Source organism: Chiloscyllium punctatum, chromosome 39 (assembly GCF_047496795.1).
Source record: "Chiloscyllium punctatum isolate Juve2018m chromosome 39, sChiPun1.3, whole genome shotgun sequence".
Taxonomy (NCBI): Eukaryota; Metazoa; Chordata; class Chondrichthyes; order Orectolobiformes; family Hemiscylliidae; genus Chiloscyllium; species Chiloscyllium punctatum.
In genome coordinates, this window is record NC_092777.1 from 54,346,519 (window position 1) to 54,368,975 (window position 22,457).

The 22,457-nt window shown below is 42.6% G+C and overlaps 1 protein-coding gene across 1 annotated transcript in view; it reads right to left on the reverse strand.

Annotated features, from left to right (window-relative positions):
• syngr2b (synaptogyrin 2b) overlaps window positions 1-22,408 on the reverse strand; it is a 69,265-nt gene extending 46,857 nt beyond the window's left edge. The window contains exon 1 of the mRNA XM_072558740.1: window positions 22,284-22,408. The gene's annotated coding sequence lies outside the window, so the exon portion shown is untranslated. The remainder of the gene's footprint in view (window positions 1-22,283) is intronic.
• Window positions 22,409-22,457: the final 49 nt, after the last annotated feature.

The window sequence follows — 22,457 nt, forward strand, 5'->3', positions numbered from 1 at the left end:
TGTGTGTGTGTGTGTGTGTGTGTGTGTGTAGTGAGTGGTAGAGTGTCTTAGGTCTGTGAGGGGGTGCATGTGTGAATGTGGGTGTGTGTGTTTGTAAAGGTGTCTGTGTGTGCGTCTGTGTATATGTGTGTCCGTGTGTATAGGAGTGCTTGTGTGTGTGTGTGTGTGTAGGAGTGTCTGTGTGTATAGTGCAATGGTGGTCACCTGTAATGTGACATGAACCCAAGGTCCCGGTTGAGGCCCTCCCTATGGGTACCAAACTTAGCTATCAGCCTCTGCTCGGCCACTTTTCGCTGCTGCCTGTCCCAAAGTCCGCCTTGGAGGATGGCCACCCGAAGGGCAGAGGTCGAATGTCCTGGACCACTGAAGTGTTCCCTAACTGGGAGGGAACACTCCTGTCTGTTAATTGTTGTGCGGTGCCCATTCATCCTTTCTCGTAGCCTTTGCGCACACACATAGACTTTCTCACACTCACAACCCCCAACCCAGACAGACACAGACACACACACACACACACACACAAAGACCCACAAGCACACACACATTTTGTGGGGTGAATTTGTACTTGCAGAGTTACATTGTACTTTGCTCAAAAACTGCATGCATTCATGTAGAACTCCGTTATCTCACTTTTTAGATTAAAACCAATCTAAACATCATGGCATAGACAGAGAACACAGGGGCTAACACCTTCAGCATATTGTCTAGCTATCACCATTGTTAACAGCTAACCTGAGAATGAAACTTTTTTAAAAAAGGTTTTGTGATTTACACATGAAAGAAATGAAACTATCATGATATTCAAACAGATGAAAGACTTAACGGACAATCAATTTTTCAATGTATAATTTGTTACATCACACTGTAAATTTTTGCTATAAATTCTGTGTGTTAGGATTGAGCCCTCCACTATCACCTGATGAAGGAGCGATGCTCTGAAAGCAAGTGTGCTTCCAATTAAACCTGTTGGACTATAACCAGGTATTGTGTGATTTTTAACTTTTGATTTGGAGATGCTGGTGTTGGACTGGGGTGTACAAAGAAATTGAGGGTTTGGTTAAGAAAGAGAAGGAAGCGTATGTCAAGTATAGACAGGATAGATCGAGTGAATTCTTAGAGTATAAAGGAAGTAGGAGTATACTTAAGAGGGAAATCAGGAGGGCAAAAAGGGGACATGAGATAGCTTTGGCAAATAGAATTAAGGAGACTCCCAAGGGTTTTTACAAATATATTAAGGACAAAAGGGTAACTAGGAAGAGAATAGGGCCCCTCAAAGATCAGCAAGGTGGCCTTTGTGTGGAGCCACAGAAAATGGGGGAGATACTAAATTAATATTTTGCATCAGTATTTACTGTAGAAAAGGATATGGAAGATATAGACTGTCGGGAAATAGATGGTGACATCTTGTAAAATGTCCAGATTACAGAGGAGGAAGTGCTGGATATCTTGAAACAGTTAAAGGTGGATAAATCCCCAGGGCCTGATCAGGTGTACCTGAGAACTCTGTGGGAAGCTAGAGAAGTGATTACTAGGCCTCTTGCTGAGATATTTGTATCATCGATAATCACAGGTGAGGTGCCGGAAGACTGGAAGCTGGCAAATGTGGTGCTATTGTTTAAGAAGAGCGGTAAAGACAAGCCAGGGAACTATAGACCAGTGAACCTGACCTCAGTGGTGGACAAGTTGTTGGAGGTAATCCTGAGGGACAGGATGTACATGTATTTGGAAAGGCAAGGACTGATTCGGGATAGTCAACATGGCTTTGTGCGTGGGAAATCATGTCTCACAAACTTGGTTGAGTTTATTTGAAGAAGTAACAAAGAAGATTGAGGGCAGAGCAATAGATGTGATCTATATGGATTTTAGTAAGGGGTTCGACAAGGTTCCCCATGGGAGAGTGATTAGCAAGATTAGATCTCATGGAATACAGGGAGAACTAGCCATTTGGATACAGAACTGCTCAAAGGTAGATGACAGAGAGTGATGGTGGAGGGTTGTTTTTCAGACTGGAGGCCTGTGACCAGTGGAGTGCCATAAGGATCGGTGCTGTGTCCTCTACTTTTTGTCATTTACATAAATGATTTGGATGCGAGCATAAGAGGTACAGTTAGTAAGTTTGCAGATGACACCAAAATTGGAGGTGTAGTGGACAGCGAAGAGGGTTACCTCAGATTACAACAGGATCTGGACCAGATGGGCCAATGGGCTGTGAAGTGGCAGATGGAGTGTAATTCAGATAAATGCGAGGTGCAGCATTTTGGGAAAGCAAATCTTAGCAGGATTTATACACTTAATGGTAAGGTCCTAGGGAGTGTTGCTGAACAAAGAGACCTTGGAATGCAGATTCATAGCTCCTTGAATGTGTAGTCGCATGTAGATAGGATAGTGAATGCGTTTGGTATGTTTTCCTTTATTGGTCAGAGTATTGAGGACAGGAGTTGGGAGGTCATGTTGTGGCTGTACAGGACATTGGTTAGGCCACTGTTGGAATATTGCATGCAATTCTGGTCTCCTTCCTATCGGAAAGATGTTGTGAAACTTGAAAGGGTTCAGAAGAGATTTACAAGGATGTTGCCAGGGTTGGAGGATTTGAGCTATAGGGAGAGGCTGAACAGGCTGGGGCTGTTTATCTGGAGCATTGGAGGCTGAGGGGTGACTTTATAGAGGTTTACAAAATTATGAGGGGCATGGATAGGGTAAATAGACAAAGTCTTTTCCTTGGGGTCGGGGAGTCCAGAAGTAGAGGGCATAGGTTTAGGGTGAGAGGGGAAAGATCTAAAAGAGACCTAAAGGGCAACTGTTTCACGCAGAGGGTGGTACGTGTATGGAATGAGCTGCCAGAGGATATGGTGAAGGCTGGTACAATTACAACATTTAAGAGTCATTTGGATGGGTATATGAATAGGAAGGGTTTGGAGGGATATGGGCCAGGTGCTGGCAGGTGGGATTCGATTGGGTTGGGCTATCTGGTCAGCATGGACAGGTTGGACCAAAGGGTCTGTTTCCATGCTGTACATCTCTGACTCTAATCACTTCCCTAACTCCCCACAGAGTTCTAGGGTACACCTGATCAGGTCCTGGGAGTTTATCCACTTATGTGTTTCAAGACATCCAGCACTTCCTCCTCTATAATAGGGACAGTTTTCATGATGCCACCATCTATTTCCCTACATTCTATATCTTCTGTGTACTTGCCCACAGTAAATACTGATGCAAAATACTCGTTTAGTATCTCCCCCATCTCCTGCGGTTCCACACAAAGCCCACCTTGCTAAATTAATATTACTAGAGATAGATTCAGCATGCTGACATGGAATTACAAAGAGCCAGCTGTGGCTTACTACTGAACCTTTGTGTCTAAATCAGGAAGTGATTGATTTAAATGCTGGAGACTTTGGCATATTTTTTGGCTAATGCACAATCCAGTGCTGCATGGACGGGGATTTGGATGATGCATTAAACTTAGACCCTGTCGGCCCTGAGGGGAATATAAAAGTAACAATTCAAACAGAAGGGAAGTTCTTTTTTTCCATTCCCAAAATTGATTTCATAGCTAAAGTCACTAAAAACATAGATTAGCCAGTAACTTGTCAGTTGTGGGGACTTGCTGCATACAAATTTGCTGCTGTTTTCTGCTCACATTTCAATAATACTCCACAGAATGAAAAGGACTCTATGCAACTAATAAATACTTATATGATGATTCAATTATTGGTTTGGATTACATTACAAAACGTAAAGAATGATCCTCAGTGTCAGCTGTTCTACATAATGTAAATATAGTTTTTACAGTGATTTTGCACCTATCTTACTCTTGCAACATGCACAAAAATTTGTTAGAGCTGATCTGATAAGGGTGATGGGACAAATCAGAAAAACACAAGAGTTACAGCATCAAGGAACACGGTTGATTTTGTTTGAATCTGTTTCACAGTAGATTACGGAGAAATCAACAACATTTTATCTATTCTAATATTAGAGCTATCTTAGTACAAAGGGATATTGTATTCTAGACAAACTCAGTTTTTATGTACTTAGTGGTTCTGAATGACTTTCTGTGAGAGTTACAACTGTGTGTTTCTGTCTCCCACACAAGTTAGTTTTGCAAAGTCATCTGTTTGGAAAAAAAGTAAGAAGCTACTGAGTTCTATTGAATGTGTCCTTTGGGCAATGCTCCAATTCCAATTCATGGTATTGTACAGACACATACGGATACAAAATATTTAAATTAAATAAATTTGAGCTGTAATCAATGAATATCTCAATAGGAACTGCCTATTTTCTCATATAGTACTTTTAAACAAATGTTCAGGCAGAAACCCCCAGAATTTTACAATATCAGAATTTGGCAACTTTGATACCCTTTAACATTGACCTCCGGGAATACGAAAACAGTAATGGTTCATTTTGATTCTCTAGAGCATTTAATCTAGAGAAAGGAAGCATCCTGATGTCATGCCATTGAATACATAAACGAAAGAAACATTGTTATGAAACAGTTAAAGGGTCCTGCAGTGACAGGAACATAAGGATATATAAGTAAAAAGGGACAAGTACATTCCACTGCTCTGGAAGGACTGATCTAACTATTCCCACATTATACCTTTCCTTAACTTGACCATATGGTCATATTTCACAGTTTATATTAGATGAAATGTGAAGAGGCTTTGGATTTCGTCCATTTTCGCACCTTTCTCTCATTTCTTGCCCTTCTACCATGCCAACCTTGTCCCATCCATCTCCTTCTTCAAGTTGCAGAAAATGTTGCTGGATCCCAGATTTGTCTATTCCTCATAGTATTCTCTTTGAATCCCTCCGATCTGACTTTCAACCTCCCCAACATAGTCCGTAATGTAACAAAATGAGTTTTCTTAAGTTTGTAATGTCTCTCACTTTTACTCTGTGCCCACTTAATCATTTTCCCTCTCCATTATGCAGCTTCATCCAACTGTTCTTGCACAGTTCCATTCCCTTCTAACCAAATGCAGTACGTCTCCAGGAATGGCTTTTTTCCCCTCTCACCATTATCTCAGCTGTCTTCATCTGGAACAAAGCATTGTATTTTGGGCACATCAGGAGAAAAATAATCAGCTTTTGAGGTGAAATAACAGATTAACTTGGATAAATCATGATTGCCTCCAGATCAAACTGGGAAGTCTGAAGCCATTGTTTTTGGGCTCCCATCAGAAATCCACTCTCTGCAGCTGCAGTCCAGACGTCCTGTTTGATTCCAATTAAGGTTTAGGCTTCCTATTCAGTCACCAAGAATGTTTACCTCCATCTTTGCAACATTATCATTCATCCAACTTGGGATCAGCCCATTGAACTGGCAAGAAATCGATCAGAATCAGCAGATCACAAAGATGGAGTGACAGAAAGACAGTCAGAGATTGATACATTGGGTAGTTTGTGGGAAGATCATGGCAAACATAAGGAACAGGTTATTGTGGAGGTCAGGAACGTGTGTTTGAGATGAATGGGTTTGAGTAACGTAAAAGACTTTTGTGGCATAGTGATACTACTTCTACCCCTGGACAGAAGGCCCACCTTTAAGCCCCACCTTCAGATTTGTGTCATGATGTGTCGAAACAGGTTGACTAGAATAACCTAGAAACTATATTGAAAATTTAAATCTGTATATTATGTTTTGAGTCTTCCAAAAATGAGTAATTTTGTGATCAGTAAACTTATAATCTAAATTACCATGCAAATTTTTTTTCTGTTCTTTTCAACTTTGCACTTCGAGATTTGGTTCTCTACTAAGACCTTTTCATAATTCTGTCAGAAAATTGAGTCAGATGCTTTTTATTTTTAAGTCTACTCAAAACCAATATTATGCTGGTACTTTTATTCAGGGCATCTTTGTATTTCCATGAGAACATTTATTACTGAGTTCTGCTCTTTAAAATTTCTCTAATAATAGGAGTACTTTAAATCAAGTACTATATGGCATATCCTTCAAGCTTAAACATAACAGGATGTGGCACTGCTAACAAGGAAGCTGAGTAAGCAGAATCTGCTCAAGTAACTCCCTTTCTTATTATGTTTAAGGGTTAAGCAGGAGTCATAGAGTCGATTCTTCAATTTACTTGGGGTTAAGTTTATCTGGCATTTCAACTTTATGACACAGTTATTTGGTTTACACATAGTTGTATTTAGGAGTATAGACATGAATTATAAATAAACAATTAAACGTTTCACAGTCAGTCTCCCCATATCTTGTAAAGTCATTCACTCCAGCCTACTGGGAGGGTGCAGAGAGTGATGAGAAAAAAACAGAAGAAACAATTGCACAAAATCTGGGAATATGGATAGGTCAAAGGTAATAATTGCTTGGACTTACAATTTGCATATAAAATGACATAAGTGTATTTGATATGGTGTGTGTGCGTGTCAGGGATAAGAGAAGGAGATGAAGTTAAGATCCTTCTGTAACTCCTGCCCTACTTCTGGGAGGACTTGCAATATTTGTGCTACAGATTTTATAATCACCATCATGGAAAGCAGCAAAATGGTACTCCAGGAATAGGTGCACGAAAAAGATATTCAACCCCTCGAGCCAGCTCCACCATTCTAGATCACAACTGGTCACCTACTTCAATGCCATATTCCTTTATTATCCTCATCTGTCTTGATGTTGTTAGATCCTTGAGAGAGTCAACTAATCTCTGCAGTTTTCATTTTAACCACTGGATACCTGTCCAGTCAAATACTGAGTGACTGTAGGGTGAATTCAGCCTATTGGCCAGCACTTTTGAATTACTAACCTTATTAGGGTTCAGATCAACAAAATGAAAATAATGCAAGCTTATACAATGATCCAAATCTGCTCTCAAATATCATTTCTTTTGCCTTAATTTTATTTCCATTTTAATAAATGCTTTAAGATTCTCATCATCAACATATTTATCAATATCCTCGAGTGCTTTTTGACTTCCATTCTGATAGTACTGTCTCATTTCCTCTGCATACGAAATCCATACACAGTTGTGGCACCCTTTCATACAGCACCAGGTCGGAGGGATTGGGGTAAAGTTGTCATTTTCCTGACTGCGACCATCATCCTTATTACTCTGTTCTTTATTTTGAAGGTGAAGCTGGTTACTTTCTTTGTCCTCCTTGCAGTTCAGATTTGCGGAGACAGCAAAAAACCTTTTATATATGGTAATGGTCTGGTTATAGTAAAATGTTTGCAAAATCCTGAACAGTCCAGGTAAATGCGATGAAAGAGGAAAGCCTGATGTCCATACAAGTCCATTGAAAGAGAATTGTGATATTCCAGGAGCTCCCTGAGGATTAAAATTAAGAGAGTTTATTTCTTATACCAACATCTATAATAACTCAATAAAGTGACAGAGAATAGAAACATCAGTATGTGAACAAAAATGCTTTGCCAAGTAAGTACAGAAAGTTTCTGTCCGAAACACATTGTGTTTAAGCTATCCATGATAGAGTTGCATTTGCCTCAAAACTAAATCCCACAGATCAGCTTGCCTCTAATACCTAGTCTTGACAAGTCTCAAACAGAAGATAATCCAAAGAAGAGCAGGTTAGGTGAACTGGCCATGATAAATTGCCCAGAGTGTTCAGGGATGTGCAGGTTAGGTGCATTAGTCAGGGGAAATGTAGAGTAACAGGGTAGGGGATTGGGTCCATGTGAGATACTCTTCAGAGGTTTGGTATGGATTTATTGGCCAAATGGATTCTATGAAAAAAATAAGTAGCATCATTATGAATGGTCTCAGTGCTCCTAGGTGAAGAGAAACTGAAACAAATATTGTTCAGAGTTCATTTTTCTGATCACCATCTGTAATGCCCTGGCAGAAAGCATGGGAATGCTTTGGTTGAGGAAAGAATCAGACTGGGCTATGTTATCCTGCCAGTCTAATAATCAGATGACAGTGTCTGTGCTTGAATGTTTTACTTTAATACAGTGTTACGGGCTGCCAATAAAAGTTCTCTATTGGGGGAAGGCCAATGTTAATAAGATAGGACAGGATCTGGCCAAAGTAGACGAGGTGCAGACACTAACAGAAAAATCCACATCAGAGCTGGGTACATTCAAAATGATAATAGTGGAAATGCATGGACAATATGCTCCCATTAGGATGAAAGATGAGACCAACAAGTGCAGAGAATTCTGGATGTTTAGAAATTTACAAGATAGGTTTATGGTAGATACTGAAGGCTCATAACAGCGGATGCCCTGGAAAAATATAAAAGTGCAGAGGCTGGCTTAAAACAGAATAGGACAGCAAAGAGGGGACATGTAAAAACACTGGTGTGTAACATTCAGGAAAGTTCAAAGACACCCGTGGCTTAGTGGTTAGTACTGCTGCCTCAGTGCCAGGGACCTGAGTTCAAATCTAGCTCTAGGTCACTTGTGGGGTTTGCACATTCTCCCCATGTCTGTGTGGGTTTCTTCTGGGTGCTCCGGTTTCCTCCCACAATCCAAAGATCTGCAGGTTAGGTGGATCAGCCATGCTAAATTCCCTGTAGTATCCAGGGGTGTGCAGGCTAAATGGATTAGCCAAGGGAAATGTGGGGTGGAGGGTTGGGTCTGGTTAGGAATGCTGTTTGGAGGGTTGGTGAGGACTCAATGGTCAAAATGCCTCTTTCTGAACTGGAGGGATTCCATGATTTATTTAATAAATACATTGAGTCAAGAGAATTACTGAGGAAAGAGTAGGGCCATTAGGGACCAAAGTGGCAATATAGTGGACCCAGAAGTTTTAAAATTTGGACTTTGTCCTTCTGATGTGAATACAGATGCAATGTAAGTGTAGAAATCAGAGAAGGGGATCAAGAGGGAGGAGTTATTAGTGATTTTAGCAGGTTTGACGATGGATAAATCTCCAAGCCCAGGTGAGATGTAGCCAAGAATGCTGTGATAGGCCAGGAAGGAAATTCCAGGAGTTCTGACATTAATTTTCAAAGCGTCTCTGGCCCGAGGAGGATGCCTGAGGACTAGGGGACTATTATTCAAGAAGTGTGGTAGGGATAAACCCATTCCTGGATTGCTGCCTTGCTGTGGAGGAGAGGCTTGAGTGATCCATTGAGCCCAGGAGGGATACCATCTGGAGTTCTTAACTACTGGCAGAGCTGGCCATAAACGGTAGGTTGAGAGAGGAGGAATCAGACAAAGCACAATCCAAAACAAGTCCTCAATGGCTATTCAGGTGGAAGATATTAGTATGTTTGAAGGCTGCAGTAGTATAGAGACTCCCGGTCATCAAGGTTTACTTGCCACTGGAATTGGATCAAGGAGTGTGAATCTGCTGATATGCAACAGCATTCCCATATTAAAAATGTCCCGCGCAAGACATTTACCTAAACAAATTGAAGAATTGAAAAGCCATCGAGTCGACAGAATTCCAGCAAAGAATTTCAAACTTGTAGGAGCAGAGCTTATCTGTCATCTCTGTCATATGTTCCTGAAGATCTGGGACAAAGAAGAAATCTCATGGATGTTGTCATCACAAACATCTTCAAAAAAGAAGACCAAGTGGACTGTCAGAACTACCGAAGAATCTCCTTATTCTCCATCGCTGGGAAGATTGTTGCCTGAATCCTTGCTAGGTGCCTTTTCCAGTCTCTGAGGAAATCTTTCCTGAATGCCAGTGTGGCTTCCAACCAAACCAAGGAACATTACGTTCACTGCTTGTCAACTCCAAGAGAAATTCCAGGAATAACACCAACCACTCCACATGGCCTTCATCAACATGACCAAGGCTTTTGACTCAGTTGGTCAGGAAGTGTTATGGAAGACCCTGTCAAAACTGACTATCCAGTGAAATTTATCAACATCCTCCATCTCCTACATAAGGTGTCAGTGAATGTCCTCACCAATGGTAATATGAAAGTATACTTTAAAGTTAAGACATGGGTCAAGCAGGGATGTAGCATCACCCTTCATTGGCACCATTCTTCATCTTGTCAAGAACAAGATTCCCAGTAGTGTGGATACAGTGTACAGGATGGGTGGAAAACCTTTCAATCACAACAGTTTGAAATAGCAGAATAAAACAACACTGTGGAATTTCAGCATGGAGATGACAATGCCATCTCTGCTCTCTCGAAAGGGAATATCCAAGCCTCACAATGCCTTCACTGAAGCATCACAAAGAACTGGTCTCAGCCTCAACCTCAAGAAAAGTCAAACCCATTCTAACCCGTCCCAGGTCGTGGTCAATCCCTACATTAAGATCAACAGAGAACTTTACCAAAAGTGGAACATCTTCCTTACAGAGGAAGCTACCTCTTATTGAAAGATGACATCTACGCGGAAATTCAACATCTCATTCAACCTGTAAGTACTGCCTTTGGATAGCTAAGCATTAGAGTCTTCAATTATGACATCGTGCTGATAGCAAGATGCTTGTGTGGAAAGCAGTTATCCTTCCAACTCTTCCAAGTGGCTTCAAAGCTTGGATTATGAACGGATACCACCTCAAAAAGTATTATCATTGCTGTTTTAGAATGGATTCTGCTCTTCAGCTGTGAGGACAAGTGTAGTAACATCAGCTTCTTTAAAGCAACCAACAGCACCAGTGTTGAAGCCATGATCATCCAAAATGAAATCCATTGGGGTGGCCATGTTCTTAGGATGCCTGATTTTTGACAACCAAAGCAAATCTTCTTCACTGAGCTCAAGGAAGGCACTCAGATGAAAGGAGGACAGAGAAAACATTTCAAAGACTCCCTGAAAGCTTCCTTCAAGAAATACAACATTGATATCAATGTATGGGAGACCATCATTCAAAAGAAACTGATTTGAAGGAAACTCCTGTATAAAGAGATATAAATCTTTGAGAACACCTGTTGGCAAGAGGAAGGGCGGAAAAGAAACCAAAGAAGTCCACAGAACTGATGACCAGTGACATGATTTCCTCGGTGGACAATCCTACTCGATAGCAAGTGACTGCCAATAACAACGAGGGATAAACCTGGAAACAATAGGCTATGGAGTTGAACATCTGTGGTAAGGAAACTATTGGAAAAAATTCTGAGGGACAAAATTAATCCTTGCCCCTCCAAGCAAGGATTAATCAGGGATAATCAACATAGCTTTGTAAAGGGAAGATCATGTCTAACAAATTGAAATTTGACAGAAGGTGACTAGGTGTGTACATGGGGGTATTACAGTTGATGTAGTCTATGTGGACTTCTGTAAGGCTTTTGACAAGCTCCCATATGGTAGACTGTTTAATAGCTTGGAGTCCAGGGGATCTAGAGCATTTTAGCACAATGGATCCAAAATTAGCTTAGTGGCAGGGTACAGCAGGTGATGGTCAAAGGGTGTTTTTGTGATATAACATAGCGTTCCTGGGTGTCTCGCTGTTTATTGCGCACATTAATGATCAATGTAGAAGGTAGAACCAATAAGTTTGCAGGTGACATGAAAATCAATGGTGTGGTAAATAGTGAGGAGGAAAGCCTAAGACTACAGGATGATATAGACAGTCTGATTATTAACAGTGGCAAATGGAATTTAATCTGGAAAAGTATGCGATGATGCATTTCGGGAGGATTAGTAGAACATTAGGAACTGAAAAATGTGTTGCTGGAAAAGCGCAGCAGGTCAGGCAGCATCAAAGGAGCAGGAGAATCCACGTTTCGGGCACAAGCCCTTCTTCAGGAATGAGGAGGATGTGCCATGCAGGCTAAGATAAAAGGTAGGGAGGAGGGACTTGGGGGAGGGGGGTTGGGAATGCGATAGATGGAAGGAGGTTAAGGTGAGGGTGATAGGCCGGAGAGGGGTTGGGAGCGGAGAGGTCAGGAAGAAGATTGCAGGTCAAGAAGGTGGTGCTGAGTCCGAGGGTTGGGATGAGAAAAGGTGGGGAGGTAGGGGAAATGATAAAGCTAGAGAAATCTGCATTCATCGCTTGTGGTTGGAGGGTTCCTAAGTGGAAGATGAGGTGCTCTTCCTCCAAGCACCGTGTTGCCATGGTCTGGCAATGGAGGAGGCCAAGGACCTGCATGTCCTTGGCGGAGGGGGAGTTAAAGTGTTCAGCCACGGGACGGTTGGGTTGGTTGGTGCGGGTGTCCCAGAGGTGTTCTCTGAAACATTCCACAAGTAGTGCAGCCTGTCTCCCCAATGTATAGGAGGCCACATCGGGTGCAGTAAATGATGTGTGTGGAAGTACAGGTGAATTTGTGACGGATATGGAAGGATCCCTTAGCCTTGGAGGGAAGTGAGGTGGGAGGTGTATGTGCAAGTTTTGCATTTCTTGCGGTTGCAGAGGAAGGTGCCGGGAGTGGAGGTTGAGTTGGTGGGGGGTGTGGACCTGACGAGCGAGTTGCGGTGGGAGTGGTCTTTCCGGATAGGGGAGGGGAGGGAAATATATCCTTGGTGATGGGGTCTGTTTGGAGGTGGCAGAAATGACGAAGGATGATACGGTGGGAGGTGAGGACCAGTGGGGTTCTGTCCTAGTGGCGATTGGAGGGGTGGGGTTCAAGGGCGGAGGAGCGGGAAGTGGAGGAGATGTGGTGGATAGCATCATCAACTACGTCTGAGGGGAAATTGCGGTCTTTGAAGAAGGAGGCCATCTGGGTTGTTCGGTATTGGAATTGGTCCTCCTGGGAGCGGCGGAGGTGAAGGAATTGGGAATATAGGATGGCGTTTTTGCAGGGGGCAGGGTGGGAGGTGTAATCTCGGTAGCTGTGGGAGTCAGTTGGTGTTTAATAAACGTCGTCTTGAGTTGGTCGTCCGAGGTAGAAATAGAGAGGTCTAGGAAGGGGAGGGGAGAGTCTGAGACGGTCCAGGTAAATTAGGAAGTACGGAGGATGACAGGGACCTTGGTGTTCATGTCTACTGATTTTTGTTGGCAACAGAACAGGTAGATAAGGTGATCAAGACGACATTGGGATACTTGTCTTTATTAGTGAAGGTGCTGATTACAAGAGCAAGAAGGTCATGATGGAGCTGCATACAATGTTAGTTGGAGCACAGCTAAACTATTGTGGGCCGTCTGTAATCTCACTATAGAAAGGACGTGGTTGCACTAGACACAGTGCAGAAGAGATCCACCAAGAAGTTATTCATCTGTAAAGAGAGACTACATAACTGGTGTTGTCTTCCTTCGAGCAGTGAGGGGCTATACAAAGTTTTGAAGGAAAGTTTTACCCTTAGTGGAAGGGTCAACAACCAGTTGGTACAGTTTTAAGGTAAGGAGCAAGAGTGTTATAGGGGATTTTGGGAAAATATTTTTGACTCAGTTGTGGTCATTTGGAACTCACTGCTCAAGTCATTTAAGAACTATTTAGATGAGCACTGGCAATGCCATAGTGTACAAAACTATGTGCCAATTGCTGGTAAATGGAAGGAGAATGTGACCAGCACATTTATGATGGGCCAAAGGGTTTCCTTCTGTGCTGTAAAAACTCTCGGATTTATTTGCAGGTAGCTGTCTCAGTTGTCTGATCAACCAGTGGTTTTCAAGACAAAGTGGACTATTTTACAGTCTGTCCTGTCTTTCAATGCCTCATCTGTTTGATCTGCAGGCAGCTCCATCAAAATTTTATTGGGAAGAGATTATGAACTAAATTGCCATTGTTTTGGATTCAAATAGGAACTCAGTTAAATCAAAAAACTTAAACCACCTCGTTTCAGAGGATTTTTTTCTTAAGAGACCTTTCTTCTGTTCAGAATAATTAGTTAAAATGATTATGGGGAGGTGATGGTGTTATAGTATAGCGAATAGAGTTTGTTTGCAAGTTGATTTGTACACAAATCAGAACAATGCAAGATAATGCAAAACAGCTGTTTTTAAGTACAGAAAATATTCGTATGTTGGATCTTTAAAATTACACCCCTGTATGCAATTGTGTTCACAAGAATCAGCGTTTGTAAACAGGGAACCTCCTGTATTTCTAGTGGTCTAGTATTGTAGAGACCTAGAGGGTTCAAATTCCATAATTTAAAGTTTGAATTTGAAATAAATGTCTGGAATTAAAAGTCTAATGATGACCATTGTCATAAAAACCCATCTGGTTCACTAATGTCCTTTGAGGGAAGAAAAGAAATCTGTTTCCTACTTGGTGTGACCGACATGTGACTCCAGATCCACAACAATGTGGTTAAATTTTAGCTAGCCTCTGAACTACCCAACCAAGCCATGAAAGTATATCAAATCACAAAGTACCAAGACAAGAAGTGAAGCCAGACTAATACCTTGCACCAACCTCAGCACTGGCAATAATAACACAGTCCTGTCAGCTCTGCAAAGCTCTCCTTACTAATATCTTGCAAAACTTCTTAGAAAACACCTTCCAAAACCACAACCACTACCATCTAAAAGAAGAAGAACAGCAGATGCATAGAACACTAGCGATTGCAAATTCCCCTCCAAGTCACACACCATCCAGACTTGGAAATATATCACTGATCTTTCAGTGTTGCTGAGTCAAAATTCTGAAACTTCTACCCTAACTGCATTCTGAGTTTACCTTCTCCAAACGGACTACAACAGTTTAAGAAAGCAGCTCACCACCTCTTTCTTGAAGGCATTTACGAATAAGTAAGCAATGGTGGCCCAGTCAACAAAACCCCAACCCCATGAATAAATTTAAAACAAAAGCTTGACTGTATCTCTCAATGACCCAGCTATGTTTTAAGCATGAAGTCATGAGAACCAGAAAATCCCAGTTTGAATAGATTATTTTAATAACTCCATATGAGAGGTGAAAGTTAAAGCAGTTAGAAATCCCAATTAGTAGTGAATGAGGATAGGAGTAGATTGGTTGCAACATTTCACACAATTAATAATGACGATTACAAAAGGGCATCTGACATCTGTAGAACCACAGTGCAGATTTTAAAAAAGGGGAGAATTTGTCAAAGGAAAGACACTTGATGATCTTTATACCGGATTGTAAACAACTAATCCTGTTGAATGATCAACATAGTGTTCAGCAACACAAGATAGGAAACAGGATGCAGAGTTACGCAATAACCTTCACAGCTTATTGATATGGTGTGCATAGAACTGTTACTTTTCATTTACATTGACTTAGTTAAACAACACAATCAGGAAACAAGAGTTAACTCCTTCCCAATCTATTTATTGGTCATTTTATCAACTTTTAAATTCTATTACGAAACATCAATCTTTTAAATGAAAATGGTGGAAATCAAATTAAACTCGCTTTTTTACACACAAATGTGTGTTTAAACTGGGTGAACAGATGATCTTCGCCCACCTCACAGTTCAATGAGTCAGCATAACAACATGCACTTGCAAGGTGCCTCAGAAAAACATATCGATCCTGAGTCAAAGAAAGAGATACGGGAATGGGTGACAAAAGCCTTGGTGAAATAGGCAGGTCAGGTTGAAAGGCATAAAAAACACACGTGCAAAGTTTAAGAGAATTCTGAAATTAGGACTTACATAGCTCAAGTCAAGGGCATCATCATTTGCCAGTGAGAGTGGGATTCTCAAGAGGAACACTGAGTTCTTGGTGGGCTTAGGAGGTTACAGACATGAGAGGGATGAGGCCATGGAAAGGTTTAAACATGAGATAAAATGTTAAAATCCAAACCTTGCTGGACCAGGAATCAATGTAGATGAGAGCGCACAGGAGTGAGCAGGAGATATAGGAGTAACAGCAAAAACAATTCCCATTTATGTAGCATCTTCAATGTGGTTTGAGATGTCAAGGTGCTTCGGGGGAGCATTATCAAATAAAACGTGATTCTGAGTCACATAAAATGGTTAGAATGTTTACAGTATAGAAGAAGATGATTCAGTTGTTTTGTCAGTGCTGGGTCTCTGCAAGAGAAGTTCAGCATACCCACTGCTCTGCCTTTTCCCTGTAACACTGCCGTGGAGAAATGGAAACATCACCAGAGTAATTCAGATGTTCAGACTATTGCCTTAGGGACAAGAGGTTTAAATTCCACTAAAATTTGAAGTCAGTTAATAAATTTGGAATATATAGCTGCTATCAGTAATGGTGACCATGACATGTATCATCTGGTTCACTAACATCCTTTTAGGAAATCTGCCAGAGATTCCAAACCCATAATAGTGTGGTTGATACTTATCTGCCCTCGGACCTAGCAAACCAATCCAACGAAAGGCACATAGAGCAACTTAAGGTAAATATTAAAACAAGATATAGGAACAGAATAAGGTCATTTGGCCCATCAAGTCTGCTCCACCATTCAATCATGGCTGATATCTTTCTAAACTCCATTCTCCTGTCTTCTCCTTTTAACTGTTGATCCCCTTACTGAGCTCTGACTTAAATGCATTCAATGTCCTGGGCACCATCTTCTGCAGATTAACCACCCTCTGACTGAAATATCACCTCCGCATCACAGTTATAAAAGGTCATCCCTTCACTCTGAGACTGTGCCTCGGGTCATGGTCTCTCCTACTAGTGGAAACATCTTCTTCATGTCCACTCTATCCAGGCCTCTCAATACTTTGTAAGTTCAAATAGATAGATTCCACCCCCTCCCCCCCCCCACCCCCAAACCTTTTAAACTCCATTGTGTATAGACCCAGATTCCTCGACTGCTTCTCATATGATAAGCCCTTCATCACTGGGATTATTCCTGTAAACCTCCTTTGGGCCCCCTCCAAAATCCAACAATTCCTTCCTTAGATACAGGGCCCAAAACAATATTCCCAATGCAGTTTGACCAGAGCCTCATGCAGCCTCAGCAGGACATCTTTGCTCTTGTTTCCCAACCCTGTTGAAATGAATGCCATTTGCTTTCCTAACCACCAAGTGAATGCATGTTAACTTTAAGAGAATCCTGAATTTGGACTCCCAAGACCCTTTTCGTGCAGTTTTCCAAAGCCTTTTCCTGTTTAGAAATTAGTCTGTGCCTCCATCCATTCCACCAAAATGCATAACCTCCACTTTTCCACATTGTAGTCTATCTGCCACTTCTTTGCTCACTAACCTAGCACATCCAAGTCCTTCTGAAACCTCTCCGCTTCAACATTACCTGCCCCTACATCTAATGGCCTGTAATTCTGAGTGGAGGTAAGCTAATACAATAGAGTCAAAGAATTAGTGAGTTTCGAGAAGATTTGTAGCTCAGGTTGAGGTTCTGGATGTAAGTTTGCTCGCTGAGCTGGAAGGGTCATTTCCAGATGATTCATCACCATACTAGGTAACATCTTCAGTGGGCCTCTGGGCGAAGCACTGCTGCTGATTTCTGCTTTCTATTTATAGATTTGGGTTTCTTTGGGTTGAAGTGGTGTCCTTCCTTGTCTGTATGTAAAGATACTAGTCATGTTGTTTTGTGGCTAGTTGATGTTCATGTATCCTGATGGCTAGTTTTCTGCCTGTTTGTCCAACGTAGTGTTTGTTACAGTTCTTGCACAGTATTGTGTAAATAACATTAGTTTTGCTTGTTGTCTGTATAGGGTCTTTCAAGTTCATTAGCTGCTGTTTTAGTGTGTTGGTGGGTTTGTGGGCTACCATGGTGCCAAGAGGTCTGAGTAGTCTGGCAGTCATTTCCGAGATGTCTTTGATGTAGGGGAGAGTGGCTAGGGTTTCTGGACATGTTTTGTCTGCTTGTTGGGGTTTTTTCTGAGAAATCGGCGGACTGTGTTCATTGGGTACCCATTCTTTTTGAATACACGGTATAGGTGATTTTCCTCTGTTCTGTGTAGATCCTCTGTGCTGCAGTGTGTGTTGGCTCGTTGAAATAATGTTCTGATGCAGTTTAGTTTGTGGATGTTGGGATGATTTCTTCTCTAGTTCAAGATTTGGTCCTTATATTTTGTTTTCCTGTCGATGCTGGTTTGAAGTACCCCATTGGCTGTTTGCTCTACTGTGACATCGAGGTCAAAGAGGTTCTTCTGCAGCTGTACAGGGCCCTGGTGAGACCACACCTCGAGTACTGTGTGCAGTTCTGGTCTCCAAATTTGAGGAAAGACATTCTGGCTATTGAGGGAGTGTGGCGTAGGTTCACGAGGTCAATTCCTGGAATGGCAGGACTACCTTTATGCTGAAAGACTGGAGCGACTGGGCTTGTATACCCTTGAGTTTAGAAGACTGAGAGGGGATCTGATTGAGACATTTAAGATTATTAAAGGATTGGACACTCTGGAGGCAGGAAACATGTTTCCGCTGATGGGTGAATACCGAACCAGAGGACACAGCTTAAAAATACGGGGTAGACCATTTAGGACAGAGATGAGGAGAAACTTCTTCACCCAGAGAGTGATGACTGTGTGGAATGCTCTGCCCCAGAGGGCAGTGGAGACCCAGTCTCTGGAATCATTTAAGAAAGAGTTGGATGGAGCTCTCAAGGATAGTGGAATCAAGGGTTATGGAGATAAGGCAGGAACAGGATACTGATTAAGGATGATCAGCCATGATCATATTGAATGGTGGTGCAGGCTCAAAGGGCAGAATGGCCTACTCCTGCACCTATTGTCTATTGTCCAGCTGCATCAGAGGAGCTGACAGCAAACTGGATGCAACATTCAGATTTGTGATGGAAACGGTAGAAGATGCCAAGCTGCACAATATCTTCAGCACCCCTGCAGACAGAGGGCTGTGAAGTACATCTGATCTGGGCCAGACAGGTATACCCACTCCAGGAGAGATTCTCTAGTTATGTTTTGAGCATTCACCTACATCAAGCTGGTGGTGTTATCTGACCACTACCTCCTGCTGGCAGACTGTCCCCTATAGGATGACCAGGGAGCTGGCAAGGGAACATGGAATCTGAATGTGAAACTGTTGATCCTAGAACACATGCAGGAGCTCTAAAGAGATTTACATAGGTTGGAGAACTATGAAACCCCTCTGGATCTCCAGCGGACTGGTGGGAAACAGTCAATGGCAACATCAAGAGGTTCATCATCCTCAAAGGTGCTCAGAAGGCACGACAGAGGTGAGGAAAACCATCCGAGTGCCAGCAAAGCATACAGAACCTATTAGATTAGATTACTTAGTGTGGAAACAGGCCCTTCGGCCCAATAAGTTCACACCGACCCGCCAAAGCGCAACCCACCCAGACAAATTCCCCTACATTTACCCTTTCACATAACACTTCGGGCCATTTAGCATGGCCAATTGACCTAACCTGCACATTTTTGGACTGTGGGAGGAAACCGGAGCACCCGGAGGAAACCCATGCAGACACAGGGAGAATGTGCAAACTCCACACAGTCAGTCGCCTAAGGAAGGAATTGAACCTGGGTCTTTGGTGCTGTGAGGCAGCAGTGCTAACCACTCTGCCACCCACTATTCCTGCTGCAGATGATCGGGGTCAATAGCAAAGAGGATCTTCAGGAGATGAAGTGCCAGCAAGTCTTGGTCTTTGTCTCAGAAGCCTCTTCTGATCCAGGGTCTGTTCCATTGAGTAGGATGAGACATTTGTTCTTCCAGAAGATGCACAGGAGAGCTCTTGTGATCAGCATCCTGAAGAAAGAAGGTGGCTCAGGAATGTCATCTTAGTCTGACATCTTGAGGATCAGCCAGATTGTATGACACAAAATCCACAGATAGCACAGCCTGTCAGTCATCCCTGCCTTCCATCATGAGGGGTCTTAGATGACAGTACGCCAGACAGGCTGGACAAGCCATTATCTCTGGATGAGCTGACTAAGGCCTTCAAATCCTTTGAAAAGAATAAAACTCCTGAATGCAATGGCTTAGTAGCCGAGTTGTATTCAGCTCTGTGGGACTTGATAGGCCAGGACCTGCTGGAGATGAGTGAGTGTATACTTCTGGCAGGTGGCATGTGCAAATCCATAAGGAAGGATATCATTACCGTCATTTACAAGCAGAAGGGGAAAAGAGGGAGAAAATTAAGAACTGGTAACCAATTTCACTGTTGAAGATGTGGATTACAAAATCTTGTCTAAGGTCATCACCAAACAGGTCAGATCCGCGAAGGGATCAGTGATTCACACCAATCAATCCTGCACTGTACTTGGTTGGAAGATCTCAGAGAGCCTCATGCCCCTTGGGCATATGATCATCTATGTGCAGGCCAGGGGGTGGACAACTCCCTCATCAGCCTGGACTAGGTGAAGGCCTTTGATAGGATATTGCATACCCCATGTGGGATATGCTGTCCAGAATGGGTTTTGGGGAGGATATCTGCAATTGGATCCAACAAGTCTGCAGCAACATCAGTAGTGCAGTTTCAATCAATGGTATCAAAGTTTCCTGATCAGATTTAGTGTGGCAGGACTGCCTACTCCCTCCTGCCTTGTTTGTGTGTTACATAGGACCTTTTACAGGAAGGATGTAAACCTGAGAGGGGTAATTATTACAGACAGTGGAAGCCAACAAGATCAAAGCTTCCCTGAACATGGATGATGTCGCTGTTTTCTGCTCCGATTCATTGTGCACAATTCATGGGCACGTCCAAGCAGCTTAAACTGGCCTTGGGAGCTAAGGTAAATCAAATCAGCAGTAAGGTGATATTATTTGGGAACTGAGCTGACTGATCCTTTATCCTCTTCACTGTCAAATTATGATTAGGAGATGCTGGTGTTGGACTGGGGTGTACAAAGTTAAAAGTCACATAACACCAGGTTATAGTCCAACAGGTTTAATTGGAAGCCCACTAGCTTCCAGTGTCACTATCACCTGATGAAAGAGCGACACTCCGAAAGCTAGTGTGCTTCCAATTAAACCTCTTAGACTAGAACCTGGTGTTGTGTGATTTTTAACACTGTCAAATTAGATCACGTGAAGGCATCACTCTGTGTGTGCAGAAATTTGGAAGGAGTGTATTACCAAGGTGAGGCAGATGGGAGCTCTGTTCCTTCTTCATTACAGGTAAAAATCCAGTCATCAGTTGTGAGGTACACTTGATATTGCTGTATGTCACACAGATCTAGCCCATTCACTAAGCCTGTGCCACTGCAGTCACCCAAACCATCTTCCACCTCATCTGGGGGTCAAAGATGGACTCCATGCCCAGGGACACAATGTACAAAATTCTCGCTAACATGGGACAGTGGGAAGAGAATGCACTGATCATTGCGGTCATCTTGATGATCACCTTTCTGTGCAGCTGTATCAAGCTGTGCATAGACTCTCACTGTCACTACATATTACAAGGTTCCAGCTGTCCCCAGTATTACTAAGGCTGGGTCTGGCCTCATTGCTGCATAACACTCTAAGTATCTGAACTATTTCATATCAATTATGCTTATGGAAAAGTTTGCAAAGGACAACACTTTCAACCACAAGTTCATGAGGCAGTGGTCAGCATCTAATGTCCTCCAGACATTATAGGAAAAGACTAAGTTGATCGTTTCAGCTGGTTCCCTGGACAGATTGTCAAAGTCACTGGCAGAATGCCTCATTGCCAGAGCTTTCCACAAGCAGCAAGAGGTCACTTAGCAGATGATGAGAAGGACCTGTCAGATCCATCACGTATACCCAGATTCTCTGTGTCACCATATGCTACCCTCGAAATGGCTGCAGGAAAGGAAAAAGACTGTCACATATCTCCATCTGAGTGTGTCTTTGCAAAGAAATTCTGGAGAGCGATGCAGTGGTCTTTGTTAAGCTTCGTCCCAAGCCACTCTGACACATCAACTTGGTGAAAGATGTTTTTTGGTCTGGCCAAAACTTGTTGGCCTTCCTGAGTTCAAAGGAGCCTCGATTATCCAGCATTCAATTATCCGAATATCAGATTATCCGGCAAGATCGCAAGGTCCCGATGCTCGGCCAAACTATGTAATCGGGCATTCAATTAACTGAATGAATACTGCCCATACACATCCTTCAGATAATCGAGGTTCCTCTGTAATGAGTTGACCATGACTAAGTGTTGCACTGGTTAATTCCATTAAAGCTTGGGGCAGCTGCCGCGAAGACACAGTGGGGAAACACTACTGTCTAAGGTCTTTCTGCCAACGTATAAGAGTCCATTAAGCTCTCGGACACGGTCATTGCTTCAAATAAATGTAAATTGTTTCCCACATGAGTAGAAAATGCAATTGCAGGGAAGCTCTGAGGAATGTCAAATTCCAATTTGTTGTTTGTTTCCCTCTGTAAAGACTGTACAGAACTGTTTTCAGACCTTTTGGATGTAATTATAGTTTTTTCATGCATAAAGTATATTTTTGCAAAAAGAACCTATGTCGTCTCACTTTATAGCTGAATCACTCCAACCTAGGAAATATCATTGACAATTTTAATGAAATAGAAACAAAAAAAAATGAACATCCTGGTGTGCCTCCCTCCTACCGAAGTGAGGTGACCAGACCTGCCCACGGTGTATATTCCCATGACAACGTAATGCAGAACAGAGAGTGAAGGTCAAACACGGAAACAACACTCACTGCACCCGGCACCTTCCAGCGGGAGCACAACCGGCAGAGTGCAATCATGGACCCAGTCCAACAGACCAGCTACCACCGCCGGTCCGAGTGAAGACACGGAGCAGCTGCAGGCCCAACCTCAGGCCTGGGCCTAGCAACCCGCTGCCTCGTCACGGAACCCCGCCCATCCGCATG